At 46.9% G+C, this 16153-nt stretch overlaps 1 protein-coding gene and 25 non-coding genes across 26 annotated transcripts in view; 8 read left to right on the forward strand and 18 right to left on the reverse strand.

Moving 5' to 3' along the window:
- Nucleotides 1–16153, reverse strand: part of LOC121393935 (vomeronasal type-2 receptor 26-like) — a 263348-nt gene that overhangs the window by 118469 nt on the left and 128726 nt on the right. The gene's annotated exons all lie outside the window — the stretch shown is intronic.
- On the reverse strand, nucleotides 374–445 carry trnah-gug. The gene has a single exon. It is a non-coding gene; the product is annotated as a tRNA-His (tRNA).
- On the reverse strand, nucleotides 913–985 carry trnav-aac. The gene has a single exon. It is a non-coding gene; the product is annotated as a tRNA-Val (tRNA).
- trnae-cuc lies at nucleotides 1684–1755 on the reverse strand. The gene has a single exon. It is a non-coding gene; the product is annotated as a tRNA-Glu (tRNA).
- Nucleotides 2330–2402, reverse strand: trnav-cac. Its single transcript has one exon. It is a non-coding gene; the product is annotated as a tRNA-Val (tRNA).
- trnar-acg lies at nucleotides 2812–2884 on the forward strand. The gene has a single exon. It is a non-coding gene; the product is annotated as a tRNA-Arg (tRNA).
- trnar-ccu lies at nucleotides 3291–3363 on the forward strand. The gene has a single exon. It is a non-coding gene; the product is annotated as a tRNA-Arg (tRNA).
- trnah-gug lies at nucleotides 4134–4205 on the reverse strand. The gene has a single exon. It is a non-coding gene; the product is annotated as a tRNA-His (tRNA).
- Nucleotides 4673–4745, reverse strand: trnav-aac. The gene has a single exon. It is a non-coding gene; the product is annotated as a tRNA-Val (tRNA).
- On the reverse strand, nucleotides 5444–5515 carry trnae-cuc. Its single transcript has one exon. It is a non-coding gene; the product is annotated as a tRNA-Glu (tRNA).
- Nucleotides 6094–6166, reverse strand: trnav-cac. The gene has a single exon. It is a non-coding gene; the product is annotated as a tRNA-Val (tRNA).
- On the forward strand, nucleotides 6576–6648 carry trnar-acg. The gene has a single exon. It is a non-coding gene; the product is annotated as a tRNA-Arg (tRNA).
- On the forward strand, nucleotides 7124–7196 carry trnar-ccu. Its single transcript has one exon. It is a non-coding gene; the product is annotated as a tRNA-Arg (tRNA).
- trnah-gug lies at nucleotides 7967–8038 on the reverse strand. The gene has a single exon. It is a non-coding gene; the product is annotated as a tRNA-His (tRNA).
- trnav-aac lies at nucleotides 8506–8578 on the reverse strand. The gene has a single exon. It is a non-coding gene; the product is annotated as a tRNA-Val (tRNA).
- Nucleotides 9277–9348, reverse strand: trnae-cuc. Its single transcript has one exon. It is a non-coding gene; the product is annotated as a tRNA-Glu (tRNA).
- On the reverse strand, nucleotides 9927–9999 carry trnav-cac. The gene has a single exon. It is a non-coding gene; the product is annotated as a tRNA-Val (tRNA).
- On the forward strand, nucleotides 10408–10480 carry trnar-acg. Its single transcript has one exon. It is a non-coding gene; the product is annotated as a tRNA-Arg (tRNA).
- Nucleotides 10979–11051, forward strand: trnar-ccu. The gene has a single exon. It is a non-coding gene; the product is annotated as a tRNA-Arg (tRNA).
- Nucleotides 11822–11893, reverse strand: trnah-gug. Its single transcript has one exon. It is a non-coding gene; the product is annotated as a tRNA-His (tRNA).
- Nucleotides 12361–12433, reverse strand: trnav-aac. The gene has a single exon. It is a non-coding gene; the product is annotated as a tRNA-Val (tRNA).
- trnae-cuc lies at nucleotides 13132–13203 on the reverse strand. Its single transcript has one exon. It is a non-coding gene; the product is annotated as a tRNA-Glu (tRNA).
- On the reverse strand, nucleotides 13782–13854 carry trnav-cac. Its single transcript has one exon. It is a non-coding gene; the product is annotated as a tRNA-Val (tRNA).
- On the forward strand, nucleotides 14264–14336 carry trnar-acg. The gene has a single exon. It is a non-coding gene; the product is annotated as a tRNA-Arg (tRNA).
- Nucleotides 14812–14884, forward strand: trnar-ccu. The gene has a single exon. It is a non-coding gene; the product is annotated as a tRNA-Arg (tRNA).
- On the reverse strand, nucleotides 15655–15726 carry trnah-gug. Its single transcript has one exon. It is a non-coding gene; the product is annotated as a tRNA-His (tRNA).

The raw sequence follows: 16153 nt of genomic DNA on the forward strand, positions 1-16153 counted from the left end.
TAAAAGAATTGGTTAGCACCCATTGATAGGGAAGGAGAGGAAGGGGCGACGAGTGTGAATATTTGGGGTAACCTTTTGCTGCCATAAATGTAAAGCTTGCAAATTTCTTCAACAAGGGAGCAGAGTGAAATGTTTTCAAAGCCATGTGGTTTTCATACCAAAATCCTTGATCAGATGGAGATTCCAAATGAATTTGTGTCATACAATTCAAGTGTAATGCGTAAAGCCAGCTAAAGAGGAGATGGCCGACAGGAAGCTACGGCTACCTATTCATTTTGCAAGGGCGCGCCATTTCAAAGTGAGGAAGAAGAGTCGTTTTCAAATTTCCGTTTGAGTGCTAGAAAAGGGTCAAGTTTAAACAAGGGTAAAAAGTTGCCGTGACCCGGATTCGAACCGGGGTTGCTGCGGCCACAACGCAGAGTACTAACCACTATACGATCACGGCATGCTGCGGGCCAGGACTGCGTTGGCCTGCTTTGGGAGTGGCGGCTGCTCTGTCCACGTTGCTTGTGTTGATTTCCTCAGCACAATTGTAGTTGGCATTCATTTTCCCTTTCGACCCATTTTACCGACTCAGCATTCCAGATGACCCACGGCAAGCCTCTCTTGAAAAACCTTTGGCCCTTGTCCGACTTTCTTTGCAAAGAAAGAACACTGACTCCCATAATGCCTTTGGCTTTCCCATTTACAATTTCTTCTTTTCAAAATGCAGTTTAATCGTAAGGAGGCGAACCTAAAACCTCCCGATCCACAGTTAAAATTCATGATAACCCACACACTCACTTCATTTGCCTGGGTTTTTGTTTTTTTCCAATCGTTCAACTGGCTTAGAATGCTTTTTATTTGTAAATACATTCCTGCGAGAGAGAGCACTATGGGAAACGAAGAAATAAAAAGGGGGCAAATGGCCAGTGTTTCTGCCCGGTTTCGAACCGGGGACCTTTCGCGTGTTAGGCGAACGTGATAACCACTACACTACAGAAACCACCTGCGGGGCTCGTCTAGGGGCCTCCGATCTGAGTCGCCGGGAAAGCCGTCCGGCCGGTGACCGCTCTGAGGCCGCCAAGCAGCGGCCCGCACTAATGAACACTAGGAGACACCGAAAAGGGTCATGGAAAAGCAGGAAAGGGCGGTGTCACAAAGGCCAAGAGAACAGAGGGACTGGAGGAGGAGAGGCTGGTCCACCGAGTCAAAAGAGCTGAGAGGTCTAGAAGTGTAAGTAGCGAGAAGTGGTTTTTGGCTTCAGCTAAGCGCTCAAGTGGTTTTGAGCTAAAGGGAAGGGCTTTGCAGCGCAATGTCCTATTTAAATGGTGTTACCTAAGCTCCTTTGCTGATTTTGGTTTCTTTGCGGCGAGATATACAAATGAAGCCACTTTGGTTTGTGCCTTTAACACAGAATAGCTGAACTCACTCGAATCATACTGTATATCCCATTTCACACAGAAAATTGTCTCACAGCATCCCATGTGAACAATGGTAGTCTTGTATTGTTCTTGGAAAGGTTAAAGGCATGACATGGCTTTAGATCAGACAGTTTCTTCAGTTTCTCTCGAGTCATGACACGTTTACCATACGAATACAAGCGCCTTCTTCCGTACAGCACTTGAGACCTTGCACCACCCGTAGTTTGGGAAAGACCTTCTCAAGCCCCAGCGTTAAAGCCACCAGTCAGAAAAGTGCATTTTCCCTGACCGGGAATCGAACCCGGGCCGCGGCGGTGAGAGCGCCGAATCCTAGCCACTAGACCACCAGGGAGGCCGACGGCGAGCTTCCTCGATGCAACTGACGGCAATCAACTCCAACGCAGAATTGTTTACGACGACGCAAAGACATTTCTTTTCTAGACGTCATATCAAAGGCTATTGTGATACTAAATTCTATAGTTAGTATAGATATGGGGAAATATAATTGATGTGAGAGCAGGGAGGGGTGTGTGTGGATGGATGCGGGGGTTTTCATTTGGACGGGTTGAACTTGATTGATTGACTTTGTCTCTTTTCAACCCGATTTAACTATGTAACTATTTTGTAACCCTCCTCTTCTAAAGCGCTTCTTCTCCGTTGTACACGTGCCCCCTTTTGCATATGGCAGCTGAGGCCTTCGCCGAGCTTTCTCCACTTTTGGCGTGGTTAATGTTTTTTGTTTGCCTGGATGCCATTCGTTTTCTTGGGATGCGTGAATGTTTTGCACTTACTCCCAAACATTGGGCTTTCCATAGTCAAATATCCGTACAAAATGTCAATTCTAAAGGAAAGTGTACCGCGTCTCTCCCATTTCCGCTTTGGGTTGATGAATGATAAACAAGCAGCTCGCGGTATAAACGGAGCTTTGTTTCTGCCCGGTTTCGAACCGGGGACCTTTCGCGTGTGAGGCGAACGTGATAACCGCTACACTACAGAAACCCCCATGCTGTCCCCGCACGCAAGACGTTGTGTACTTTTTGCGCAACATTTTCCACAGATGTTGCCGATTATGATCGGGTTTATTTTCTGAAATTGTTTTTAATGCTCTGTGTAATACCGGTCCAGAGCTATAAACAAGGATGTCTGACTTGTAAAAGCCCTTAAAGTCTTAGGAAGGCATTTAAAACACCTCACCGTACAAATCGAAGGAACCCAGGACGAGTCCAACAAGCTATTTCCCAAGATCCCTTAGGTTGAGAGCAGAATGCAACTCCTCCCTTCATTTGTTCCAGGGATGAATTCGGGGACATGAAGTCTCTCTCCTTACCATATTGGCGGGCGGTACGCAGAGTCTCTGGGATTCACAGGAACTTCCGAGAGATCTGTTTTCCAGCCGCTTATTGACGGGGGGCCAGTGGCGCAATGGAAAACGCGTCTGACTACGAATCAGAAGATTGTAGGTTCGACTCCTGCCTGGCTCGACATGCCTTTAAATTAATTTTCAATCGACTTTAAAAGGGACGTTGAAATTTGATTTCCATTTATAATTGATCATCGAATTTCAGTGCACCAGCACCACGTGAAACTGATGGATGCGTCCTGCTGCCTTCTGCCGGCATGCAGGTTTACGTTGGTGAAGCCTTTGCAAGAAAACAAAGCCACGCCGGGGCAAAAATGTCCTTGGCTTCATCGGTCATCATGTAGGATGTATGAATGCATGATGACTTTTTGGCTATAAAACCATAATAATATCTGTGCGTTTCAAGGGTTGCCAGTCTGCATTCGGTTAAATAAAGAGGGTGCAACTTTGCCCACCAAAACCCATGCAACTGATTTGCTATGAATGCAAACAGCACTAAAAGAAACTTTGCCAAGGGTTCAACCTGTGCCCCAGTGGCCTAATGGATAAGGCACTGGCCTCCTAAGCCAGGGATTGTGGGTCCAAGTCCCATCTGGGGTGCTCGCGGTGTGACTTTCTTGAAAGAGACTTTGACACAGCTAGGACCAGTAACTCTGCTGGCTCTCGGGTCCATGCAGGAGAATTTGGCAAGAAAGCCTTTCAATTAGCTGGATGTTGTGTCAGCAGGTCCGGAAGAAAACCCGTTCCCTGATTAGCAATCATACAGCGGTACGATGAGTTGTGTTAGGAACGCCAAGAACACAAGCCGACCGCTGGAAGTAGCGTCCAGCAATAAGAGTAGACGGGTGGACCGGTACCGCTTGTTACTCGTTGAAGCGCCTCAAGTACATCTGTTGGACAGATATCAGAACTGCGTTGGAGGAACCTTTTAGCAGACCGCTTTTTGGCTCAGGAATGCCCTTCTCTCCCTTAAATTGTTTTCTCCCAGGCAAGGCCATAAAAGAATTGGTTAGCACCCATTGATAGGGAAGGAGAGGAAGGGGCGACGAGTGTGAATATTTGGGGTAACCTTTTGCTGCCATAAATGTAAAGCTTGCAAATTTCTTCAACAAGGGAGCAGAGTGAAATGTTTTCAAAGCCATGTGGTTTTCATACCAAAATCCTTGATCAGATGGAGATTCCAAATGAATTTGTGTCATACAATTCAAGTGTAATGCGTAAAGCCAGCTAAAGAGGAGATGGCCGACAGGAAGCTACGGCTACCTATTCATTTTGCAAGGGCGCGCCATTTCAAAGTGAGGAAGAAGAGTCGTTTTCAAATTTCCGTTTGAGTGCTAGAAAAGGGTCAAGTTTAAACAAGGGTAAAAAGTTGCCGTGACCCGGATTCGAACCGGGGTTGCTGCGGCCACAACGCAGAGTACTAACCACTATACGATCACGGCATGCTGCGGGCCAGGACTGCGTTGGCCTGCTTTGGGAGTGGCGGCTGCTCTGTCCACGTTGCTTGTGTTGATTTCCTCAGCACAATTGTAGTTGGCATTCATTTTCCCTTTCGACCCATTTTACCGACTCAGCATTCCAGATGACCCACGGCAAGCCTCTCTTGAAAAACCTTTGGCCCTTGTCCGACTTTCTTTGCAAAGAAAGAACACTGACTCCCATAATGCCTTTGGCTTTCCCATTTACAATTTCTTCTTTTCAAAATGCAGTTTAATCGTAAGGAGGCGAACCTAAAACCTCCCGATCCACAGTTAAAATTCATGATAACCCACACACTCACTTCATTTGCCTGGGTTTTTGTTTTTTTCCAATCGTTCAACTGGCTTAGAATGCTTTTTATTTGTAAATACATTCCTGCGAGAGAGAGCACTATGGGAAACGAAGAAATAAAAAGGGGGCAAATGGCCAGTGTTTCTGCCCGGTTTCGAACCGGGGACCTTTCGCGTGTTAGGCGAACGTGATAACCACTACACTACAGAAACCACCTGCGGGGCTCGTCTAGGGGCCTCCGATCTGAGTCGCCGGGAAAGCCGTCCGGCCGGTGACCGCTCTGAGGCCGCCAAGCAGCGGCCCGCACTAATGAACACTAGGAGACACCGAAAAGGGTCATGGAAAAGCAGGAAAGGGCGGTGTCACAAAGGCCAAGAGAACAGAGGGACTGGAGGAGGAGAGGCTGGTCCACCGAGTCAAAAGAGCTGAGAGGTCTAGAAGTGTAAGTAGCGAGAAGTGGTTTTTGGCTTCAGCTAAGCGCTCAAGTGGTTTTGAGCTAAAGGGAAGGGCTTTGCAGCGCAATGTCCTATTTAAATGGTGTTACCTAAGCTCCTTTGCTGATTTTGGTTTCTTTGCGGCGAGATATACAAATGAAGCCACTTTGGTTTGTGCCTTTAACACAGAATAGCTGAACTCACTCGAATCATACTGTATATCCCATTTCACACAGAAAATTGTCTCACAGCATCCCATGTGAACAATGGTAGTCTTGTATTGTTCTTGGAAAGGTTAAAGGCATGACATGGCTTTAGATCAGACAGTTTCTTCAGTTTCTCTCGAGTCATGACACGTTTACCATACGAATACAAGCGCCTTCTTCCGTACAGCACTTGAGACCTTGCACCACCCGTAGTTTGGGAAAGACCTTCTCAAGCCCCAGCGTTAAAGCCACCAGTCAGAAAAGTGCATTTTCCCTGACCGGGAATCGAACCCGGGCCGCGGCGGTGAGAGCGCCGAATCCTAGCCACTAGACCACCAGGGAGGCCGACGGCGAGCTTCCTCGATGCAACTGACGGCAATCAACTCCAACGCAGAATTGTTTACGACGACGCAAAGACATTTCTTTTCTAGACGTCATATCAAAGGCTATTGTGATACTAAATTCTATAGTTAGTATAGATATGGGGAAATATAATTGATGTGAGAGCAGGGAGGGGTGTGTGTGGATGGATGGATGCGGGGGTTTTCATTTGGACGGGTTGAACTTGATTGATTGACTTTGTCTCTTTTCAACCCGATTTAACTATGTAACTATTTTGTAACCCTCCTCTTCTAAAGCGCTTCTTCTCCGTTGTACACGTGCCCCCTTTTGCATATGGCAGCTGAGGCCTTCGCCGAGCTTTCTCCACTTTTGGCGTGGTTAATGTTTTTTGTTTGCCTGGATGCCATTCGTTTTCTTGGGATGCGTGAATGTTTTGCACTTACTCCCAAACATTGGGCTTTCCATAGTCAAATATCCGTACAAAATGTCAATTCTAAAGGAAAGTGTGCCGCGTCTCTCCCATTTCCGCTTTGGGTTGATGAATGATAAACAAGCAGCTCGCGGTATAAACGGAGCTTTGTTTCTGCCCGGTTTCGAACCGGGGACCTTTCGCGTGTGAGGCGAACGTGATAACCGCTACACTACAGAAACCCCCATGCTGTCCCCGCACGCAAGACGTTGTGTACTTTTTGCGCAACATTTTCCACAGATGTTGCCGATTATGATCGGGTTTATTTTCTGAAATTGTTTTTAATGCTCTGTGTAATACCGGTCCAGAGCTATAAACAAGGATGTCTGACTTGTAAAAGCCCTTCAAGTCTTAGGAAGGCATTTAAAACACCTCACCGTACAAATCGAAGGAACCCAGGACGAGTCCAACAAGCTATTTCCCAAGATCCCTTAGGTTGAGAGCAGAATGCAACTCCTCCCTTCATTTGTTCCAGGGATGAATTCGGGGACGTGAAGTCTCTCTCCTTACCATATTGGCGGGCGGTACGCAGAGTCTCTGGGATTCACAGGAACTTCCGAGAGATCTGTTTTCCAGCCGCTGATTGACGGGGGGCCAGTGGCGCAATGGATAACGCGTCTGACTACGGATCAGAAGATTGTAGGTTCGACTCCTGCCTGGCTCGACATGCCTTTAAATTAATTTTCAATCGACTTTAAAAGGGACGTTGAAATTTGATTTCCATTTATAATTGATCATCGAATTTCAGTGCACCAGCACCACGTGAAACTGATGGATGCGTCCTGCTGCCTTCTGCCGGCATGCAAGAAACGTCCCCGTCGCTCATGCCTATCGGTTTTTGCCTTTCTCTTCTTTTCTTTTTTGTTTTTTTGCAGGTTTACGTTGGTGAAGCCTTTGCAAGAAAACAAAGCCACGCCGGGGCAAAAATGTCCTTGGCTTCATCGGTCATCATGTAGGATGTATGAATGCATGATGACTTTTTGGCTATAAAACCATAATAATATCTGTGCGTTTCAAGGGTTGCCAGTCTGCATTCGGTTAAATAAAGAGGGTGCAACTTTGCCCACCAAAACCCATGCAACTGATTTGCTATGAATGCAAACAGCACTAAAAGAAACTTTGCCAAGGGTTCAACCTGTGCCCCAGTGGCCTAATGGATAAGGCACTGGCCTCCTAAGCCAGGGATTGTGGGTTCAAGTCCCATCTGGGGTGCTCGCGGTGTGACTTTCTTGAAAGAGACTTTGACGCAGCTAGGACCAGTAACTCTGCTGGCTCTCGGGTCCATGCAGGAGAATTTGGCAAGAAAGCCTTTCAATTAGCTGGATGTTGTGTCAGCAGGTCCGGAAGAAAACCCGTTCCCTGATTAGCAATCATACAGCGGTACGATGAGTTGTGTTAGGAACGCCAAGAACACAAGCCGACCGCTGGAAGTAGCGTCCAGCAATAAGAGTAGACGGGTGGACCGGTACCGCTTGTTACTCGTTGAAGCGCCTCAAGTACATCTGTTGGACAGATATCAGAACTGCGTTGGAGGAACCTTTTAGCAGACCGCTTTTTGGCTCAGGAATGCCCTTCTCTCCCTTAAATTGTTTTCTCCCAGGCAAGGCCATAAAAGAATTGGTTAGCACCCATTGATAGGGAAGGAGAGGAAGGGGCGACGAGTGTGAATATTTGGGGTAACCTTTTGCTGCCATAAATGTAAAGCTTGCAAATTTCTTCAACAAGGGAGCAGAGTGAAATGTTTTCAAAGCCATGTGGTTTTCATACCAAAATCCTTGATCAGATGGAGATTCCAAATGAATTTGTGTCATACAATTCAAGTGTAATGCGTAAAGCCAGCTAAAGAGGAGATGGCCGACAGGAAGCTACGGCTACCTATTCATTTTGCAAGGGCGCGCCATTTCAAAGTGAGGAAGAAGAGTCGTTTTCAAATTTCCGTTTGAGTGCTAGAAAAGGGTCAAGTTTAAACAAGGGTAAAAAGTTGCCGTGACCCGGATTCGAACCGGGGTTGCTGCGGCCACAACGCAGAGTACTAACCACTATACGATCACGGCATGCTGCGGGCCAGGACTGCGTTGGCCTGCTTTGGGAGTGGCGGCTGCTCTGTCCACGTTGCTTGTGTTGATTTCCTCAGCACAATTGTAGTTGGCATTCATTTTCCCTTTCGACCCATTTTACCGACTCAGCATTCCAGATGACCCACGGCAAGCCTCTCTTGAAAAACCTTTGGCCCTTGTCCGACTTTCTTTGCAAAGAAAGAACACTGACTCCCATAATGCCTTTGGCTTTCCCATTTACAATTTCTTCTTTTCAAAATGCAGTTTAATCGTAAGGAGGCGAACCTAAAACCTCCCGATCCACAGTTAAAATTCATGATAACCCACACACTCACTTCATTTGCCTGGGTTTTTGTTTTTTTCCAATCGTTCAACTGGCTTAGAATGCTTTTTATTTGTAAATACATTCCTGCGAGAGAGAGCACTATGGGAAACGAAGAAATAAAAAGGGGGCAAATGGCCAGTGTTTCTGCCCGGTTTCGAACCGGGGACCTTTCGCGTGTTAGGCGAACGTGATAACCACTACACTACAGAAACCACCTGCGGGGCTCGTCTAGGGGCCTCCGATCTGAGTCGCCGGGAAAGCCGTCCGGCCGGTGACCGCTCTGAGGCCGCCAAGCAGCGGCCCGCACTAATGAACACTAGGAGACACCGAAAAGGGTCATGGAAAAGCAGGAAAGGGCGGTGTCACAAAGGCCAAGAGAACAGAGGGACTGGAGGAGGAGAGGCTGGTCCACCGAGTCAAAAGAGCTGAGAGGTCTAGAAGTGTAAGTAGCGAGAAGTGGTTTTTGGCTTCAGCTAAGCGCTCAAGTGGTTTTGAGCTAAAGGGAAGGGCTTTGCAGCGCAATGTCCTATTTAAATGGTGTTACCTAAGCTCCTTTGCTGATTTTGGTTTCTTTGCGGCGAGATATACAAATGAAGCCACTTTGGTTTGTGCCTTTAACACAGAATAGCTGAACTCACTCGAATCATACTGTATATCCCATTTCACACAGAAAATTGTCTCACAGCATCCCATGTGAACAATGGTAGTCTTGTATTGTTCTTGGAAAGGTTAAAGGCATGACATGGCTTTAGATCAGACAGTTTCTTCAGTTTCTCTCGAGTCATGACACGTTTACCATACGAATACAAGCGCCTTCTTCCGTACAGCACTTGAGACCTTGCACCACCCGTAGTTTGGGAAAGACCTTCTCAAGCCCCAGCGTTAAAGCCACCAGTCAGAAAAGTGCATTTTCCCTGACCGGGAATCGAACCCGGGCCGCGGCGGTGAGAGCGCCGAATCCTAGCCACTAGACCACCAGGGAGGCCGACGGCGAGCTTCCTCGATGCAACTGACGGCAATCAACTCCAACGCAGAATTGTTTACGACGACGCAAAGACATTTCTTTTCTAGACGTCATATCAAAGGCTATTGTGATACTAAATTCTATAGTTAGTATAGATATGGGGAAATATAATTGATGTGAGAGCAGGGAGGGGTGTGTGTGGATGGATGGATGCGGGGGTTTTCATTTGGACGGGTTGAACTTGATTGATTGACTTTGTCTCTTTTCAACCCGATTTAACTATGTAACTATTTTGTAACCCTCCTCTTCTAAAGCGCTTCTTCTCCGTTGTGCACGTGCCCCCTTTTGCATATGGCAGCTGAGGCCTTCGCCGAGCTTTCTCCACTTTTGGCGTGGTTAATGTTTTTTGTTTGCCTGGATGCCATTCGTTTTCTTGGGATGCGTGAATGTTTTGCACTTACTCCCAAACATTGGGCTTTCCATAGTCAAATATCCGTACAAAATGTCAATTCTAAAGGAAAGTGTGCCGCGTCTCTCCCATTTCCGCTTTGGGTTGATGAATGATAAACAAGCAGCTCGCGGTATAAACGGAGCTTTGTTTCTGCCCGGTTTCGAACCGGGGACCTTTCGCGTGTGAGGCGAACGTGATAACCGCTACACTACAGAAACCCCCATGCTGTCCCCGCACGCAAGACGTTGTGTACTTTTTGCGCAACATTTTCCACAGATGTTGCCGATTATGATCGGGTTTATTTTCTGAAATTGTTTTTAATGCTCTGTGTAATACCGGTCCAGAGCTATAAACAAGGATGTCTGACTTGTAAAAGCCCTTCAAGTCTTAGGAAGGCATTTAAAACACCTCACCGTACAAATCGAAGGAACCCAGGACGAGTCCAACAAGCTATTTCCCAAGATCCCTTAGGTTGAGAGCAGAATGCAACTCCTCCCTTCATTTGTTCCAGGGATGAATTCGGGGACGTGAAGTCTCTCTCCTTACCATATTGGCGGGCGGTACGCAGAGTCTCTGGGATTCACAGGAACTTCCGAGAGATCTGTTTTCCAGCCGCTGTTGACGGGGGGCCAGTGGCGCAATGGATAACGCGTCTGACTACGGATCAGAAGATTGTAGGTTCGACTCCTGCCTGGCTCGACATGCCTTTAAATAATTTTCAATCGACTTTAAAAGGGACGTTGAAATTTGATTTCCATTTATAATTGAAGGTTCGACTCCTGCCTGGCTCGACATGCCTTTAAATTAATTTTCAATCGACTTTAAAAGGGACGTTGAAATTTGATTTCCATTTATAATTGATCATCGAATTTCAGTGCACCAGCACCACGTGAAACTGATGGATGCGTCCTGCTGCCTTCTGCCGGCATGCAGGTTTACGTTGGTGAAGCCTTTGCAAGAAAACAAAGCCACGCCGGGGCAAAAATGTCCTTGGCTTCATCGGTCATCATGTAGGATGTATGAATGCATGATGACTTTTTGGCTATAAAACCATAATAATATCTGTGCGTTTCAAGGGTTGCCAGTCTGCATTCGGTTAAATAAAGAGGGTGCAACTTTGCCCACCAAAACCCATGCAACTGATTTGCTATGAATGCAAACAGCACTAAAAGAAACTTTGCCAAGGGTTCAACCTGTGCCCCAGTGGCCTAATGGATAAGGCACTGGCCTCCTAAGCCAGGGATTGTGGGTTCAAGTCCCATCTGGGGTGCTCGCGGTGTGACTTTCTTGAAAGAGACTTTGACGCAGCTAGGACCAGTAACTCTGCTGGCTCTCGGGTCCATGCAGGAGAATTTGGCAAGAAAGCCTTTCAATTAGCTGGATGTTGTGTCAGCAGGTCCGGAAGAAAACCCGTTCCCTGATTAGCAATCATACAGCGGTACGATGAGTTGTGTTAGGAACGCCAAGAACACAAGCCGACCGCTGGAAGTAGCGTCCAGCAATAAGAGTAGACGGGTGGACCGGTACCGCTTGTTACTCGTTGAAGCGCCTCAAGTACATCTGTTGGACAGATATCAGAACTGCGTTGGAGGAACCTTTTAGCAGACCGCTTTTTGGCTCAGGAATGCCCTTCTCTCCCTTAAATTGTTTTCTCCCAGGCAAGGCCATAAAAGAATTGGTTAGCACCCATTGATAGGGAAGGAGAGGAAGGGGCGACGAGTGTGAATATTTGGGGTAACCTTTTGCTGCCATAAATGTAAAGCTTGCAAATTTCTTCAACAAGGGAGCAGAGTGAAATGTTTTCAAAGCCATGTGGTTTTCATACCAAAATCCTTGATCAGATGGAGATTCCAAATGAATTTGTGTCATACAATTCAAGTGTAATGCGTAAAGCCAGCTAAAGAGGAGATGGCCGACAGGAAGCTACGGCTACCTATTCATTTTGCAAGGGCGCGCCATTTCAAAGTGAGGAAGAAGAGTCGTTTTCAAATTTCCGTTTGAGTGCTAGAAAAGGGTCAAGTTTAAACAAGGGTAAAAAGTTGCCGTGACCCGGATTCGAACCGGGGTTGCTGCGGCCACAACGCAGAGTACTAACCACTATACGATCACGGCATGCTGCGGGCCAGGACTGCGTTGGCCTGCTTTGGGAGTGGCGGCTGCTCTGTCCACGTTGCTTGTGTTGATTTCCTCAGCACAATTGTAGTTGGCATTCATTTTCCCTTTCGACCCATTTTACCGACTCAGCATTCCAGATGACCCACGGCAAGCCTCTCTTGAAAAACCTTTGGCCCTTGTCCGACTTTCTTTGCAAAGAAAGAACACTGACTCCCATAATGCCTTTGGCTTTCCCATTTACAATTTCTTCTTTTCAAAATGCAGTTTAATCGTAAGGAGGCGAACCTAAAACCTCCCGATCCACAGTTAAAATTCATGATAACCCACACACTCACTTCATTTGCCTGGGTTTTTGTTTTTTTCCAATCGTTCAACTGGCTTAGAATGCTTTTTATTTGTAAATACATTCCTGCGAGAGAGAGCACTATGGGAAACGAAGAAATAAAAAGGGGGCAAATGGCCAGTGTTTCTGCCCGGTTTCGAACCGGGGACCTTTCGCGTGTTAGGCGAACGTGATAACCACTACACTACAGAAACCACCTGCGGGGCTCGTCTAGGGGCCTCCGATCTGAGTCGCCGGGAAAGCCGTCCGGCCGGTGACCGCTCTGAGGCCGCCAAGCAGCGGCCCGCACTAATGAACACTAGGAGACACCGAAAAGGGTCATGGAAAAGCAGGAAAGGGCGGTGTCACAAAGGCCAAGAGAACAGAGGGACTGGAGGAGGAGAGGCTGGTCCACCGAGTCAAAAGAGCTGAGAGGTCTAGAAGTGTAAGTAGCGAGAAGTGGTTTTTGGCTTCAGCTAAGCGCTCAAGTGGTTTTGAGCTAAAGGGAAGGGCTTTGCAGCGCAATGTCCTATTTAAATGGTGTTACCTAAGCTCCTTTGCTGATTTTGGTTTCTTTGCGGCGAGATATACAAATGAAGCCACTTTGGTTTGTGCCTTTAACACAGAATAGCTGAACTCACTCGAATCATACTGTATATCCCATTTCACACAGAAAATTGTCTCACAGCATCCCATGTGAACAATGGTAGTCTTGTATTGTTCTTGGAAAGGTTAAAGGCATGACATGGCTTTAGATCAGACAGTTTCTTCAGTTTCTCTCGAGTCATGACACGTTTACCATACGAATACAAGCGCCTTCTTCCGTACAGCACTTGAGACCTTGCACCACCCGTAGTTTGGGAAAGACCTTCTCAAGCCCCAGCGTTAAAGCCACCAGTCAGAAAAGTGCATTTTCCCTGACCGGGAATCGAACCCGGGCCGCGGCGGTGAGAGCGCCGAATCCTAGCCACTAGACCACCAGGGAGGCCGACGGCGAGCTTCCTCGATGCAACTGACGGCAATCAACTCCAACGCAGAATTGTTTACGACGACGCAAAGACATTTCTTTTCTAGACGTCATATCAAAGGCTATTGTGATACTAAATTCTATAGTTAGTATAGATATGGGGAAATATAATTGATGTGAGAGCAGGGAGGGGTGTGTGTGGATGGATGGATGCGGGGGTTTTCATTTGGACGGGTTGAACTTGATTGATTGACTTTGTCTCTTTTCAACCCGATTTAACTATGTAACTATTTTGTAACCCTCCTCTTCTAAAGCGCTTCTTCTCCGTTGTGCACGTGCCCCCTTTTGCATATGGCAGCTGAGGCCTTCGCCGAGCTTTCTCCACTTTTGGCGTGGTTAATGTTTTTTGTTTGCCTGGATGCCATTCGTTTTCTTGGGATGCGTGAATGTTTTGCACTTACTCCCAAACATTGGGCTTTCCATAGTCAAATATCCGTACAAAATGTCAATTCTAAAGGAAAGTGTGCCGCGTCTCTCCCATTTCCGCTTTGGGTTGATGAATGATAAACAAGCAGCTCGCGGTATAAACGGAGCTTTGTTTCTGCCCGGTTTCGAACCGGGGACCTTTCGCGTGTGAGGCGAACGTGATAACCGCTACACTACAGAAACCCCCATGCTGTCCCCGCACGCAAGACGTTGTGTACTTTTTGCGCAACATTTTCCACAGATGTTGCCGATTATGATCGGGTTTATTTTCTGAAATTGTTTTTAATGCTCTGTGTAATACCGGTCCAGAGCTATAAACAAGGATGTCTGACTTGTAAAAGCCCTTCAAGTCTTAGGAAGGCATTTAAAACACCTCACCGTACAAATCGAAGGAACCCAGGACGAGTCCAACAAGCTATTTCCCAAGATCCCTTAGGTTGAGAGCAGAATGCAACTCCTCCCTTCATTTGTTCCAGGGATGAATTCGGGGACGTGAAGTCTCTCTCCTTACCATATTGGCGGGCGGTACGCAGAGTCTCTGGGATTCACAGGAACTTCCGAGAGATCTGTTTTCCAGCCGCTGATTGACGGGGGGCCAGTGGCGCAATGGATAACGCGTCTGACTACGGATCAGAAGATTGTAGGTTCGACTCCTGCCTGGCTCGACATGCCTTTAAATTAATTTTCAATCGACTTTAAAAGGGACGTTGAAATTTGATTTCCATTTATAATTGATCATCGAATTTCAGTGCACCAGCACCACGTGAAACTGATGGATGCGTCCTGCTGCCTTCTGCCGGCATGCAAGAAACGTCCCCGTCGCTCATGCCTATCGGTTTTTGCCTTTCTCTTCTTTTCTTTTTTGTTTTTTTGCAGGTTTACGTTGGTGAAGCCTTTGCAAGAAAACAAAGCCACGCCGGGGCAAAAATGTCCTTGGCTTCATCGGTCATCATGTAGGATGTATGAATGCATGATGACTTTTTGGCTATAAAACCATAATAATATCTGTGCGTTTCAAGGGTTGCCAGTCTGCATTCGGTTAAATAAAGAGGGTGCAACTTTGCCCACCAAAACCCATGCAACTGATTTGCTATGAATGCAAACAGCACTAAAAGAAACTTTGCCAAGGGTTCAACCTGTGCCCCAGTGGCCTAATGGATAAGGCACTGGCCTCCTAAGCCAGGGATTGTGGGTTCAAGTCCCATCTGGGGTGCTCGCGGTGTGACTTTCTTGAAAGAGACTTTGACGCAGCTAGGACCAGTAACTCTGCTGGCTCTCGGGTCCATGCAGGAGAATTTGGCAAGAAAGCCTTTCAATTAGCTGGATGTTGTGTCAGCAGGTCCGGAAGAAAACCCGTTCCCTGATTAGCAATCATACAGCGGTACGATGAGTTGTGTTAGGAACGCCAAGAACACAAGCCGACCGCTGGAAGTAGCGTCCAGCAATAAGAGTAGACGGGTGGACCGGTACCGCTTGTTACTCGTTGAAGCGCCTCAAGTACATCTGTTGGACAGATATCAGAACTGCGTTGGAGGAACCTTTTAGCAGACCGCTTTTTGGCTCAGGAATGCCCTTCTCTCCCTTAAATTGTTTTCTCCCAGGCAAGGCCATAAAAGAATTGGTTAGCACCCATTGATAGGGAAGGAGAGGAAGGGGCGACGAGTGTGAATATTTGGGGTAACCTTTTGCTGCCATAAATGTAAAGCTTGCAAATTTCTTCAACAAGGGAGCAGAGTGAAATGTTTTCAAAGCCATGTGGTTTTCATACCAAAATCCTTGATCAGATGGAGATTCCAAATGAATTTGTGTCATACAATTCAAGTGTAATGCGTAAAGCCAGCTAAAGAGGAGATGGCCGACAGGAAGCTACGGCTACCTATTCATTTTGCAAGGGCGCGCCATTTCAAAGTGAGGAAGAAGAGTCGTTTTCAAATTTCCGTTTGAGTGCTAGAAAAGGGTCAAGTTTAAACAAGGGTAAAAAGTTGCCGTGACCCGGATTCGAACCGGGGTTGCTGCGGCCACAACGCAGAGTACTAACCACTATACGATCACGGCATGCTGCGGGCCAGGACTGCGTTGGCCTGCTTTGGGAGTGGCGGCTGCTCTGTCCACGTTGCTTGTGTTGATTTCCTCAGCACAATTGTAGTTGGCATTCATTTTCCCTTTCGACCCATTTTACCGACTCAGCATTCCAGATGACCCACGGCAAGCCTCTCTTGAAAAACCTTTGGCCCTTGTCCGACTTTCTTTGCAAAGAAAGAACACTGACTCCCATAATGCCTTTGGCTTTCCCATTTACAATTTCTTCTTTTCAAAATGCAGTTTAATCGTAAGGAGGCGAACCTAAAACCTCCCGATCCACAGTTAAAATTCATGATAACCCACACACTCACTTCATTTGCCTGGGTTTTTGTTTTTTTCCAATCGTTCAACTGGCTTAGAATGCTTTTTATTTGTAAATACATTCCTGCGAGAGAGAGCA

This window comes from Xenopus laevis, chromosome 1L, assembly GCF_017654675.1.
Source record: "Xenopus laevis strain J_2021 chromosome 1L, Xenopus_laevis_v10.1, whole genome shotgun sequence".
Taxonomy (NCBI): Eukaryota; Metazoa; Chordata; class Amphibia; order Anura; family Pipidae; genus Xenopus; species Xenopus laevis.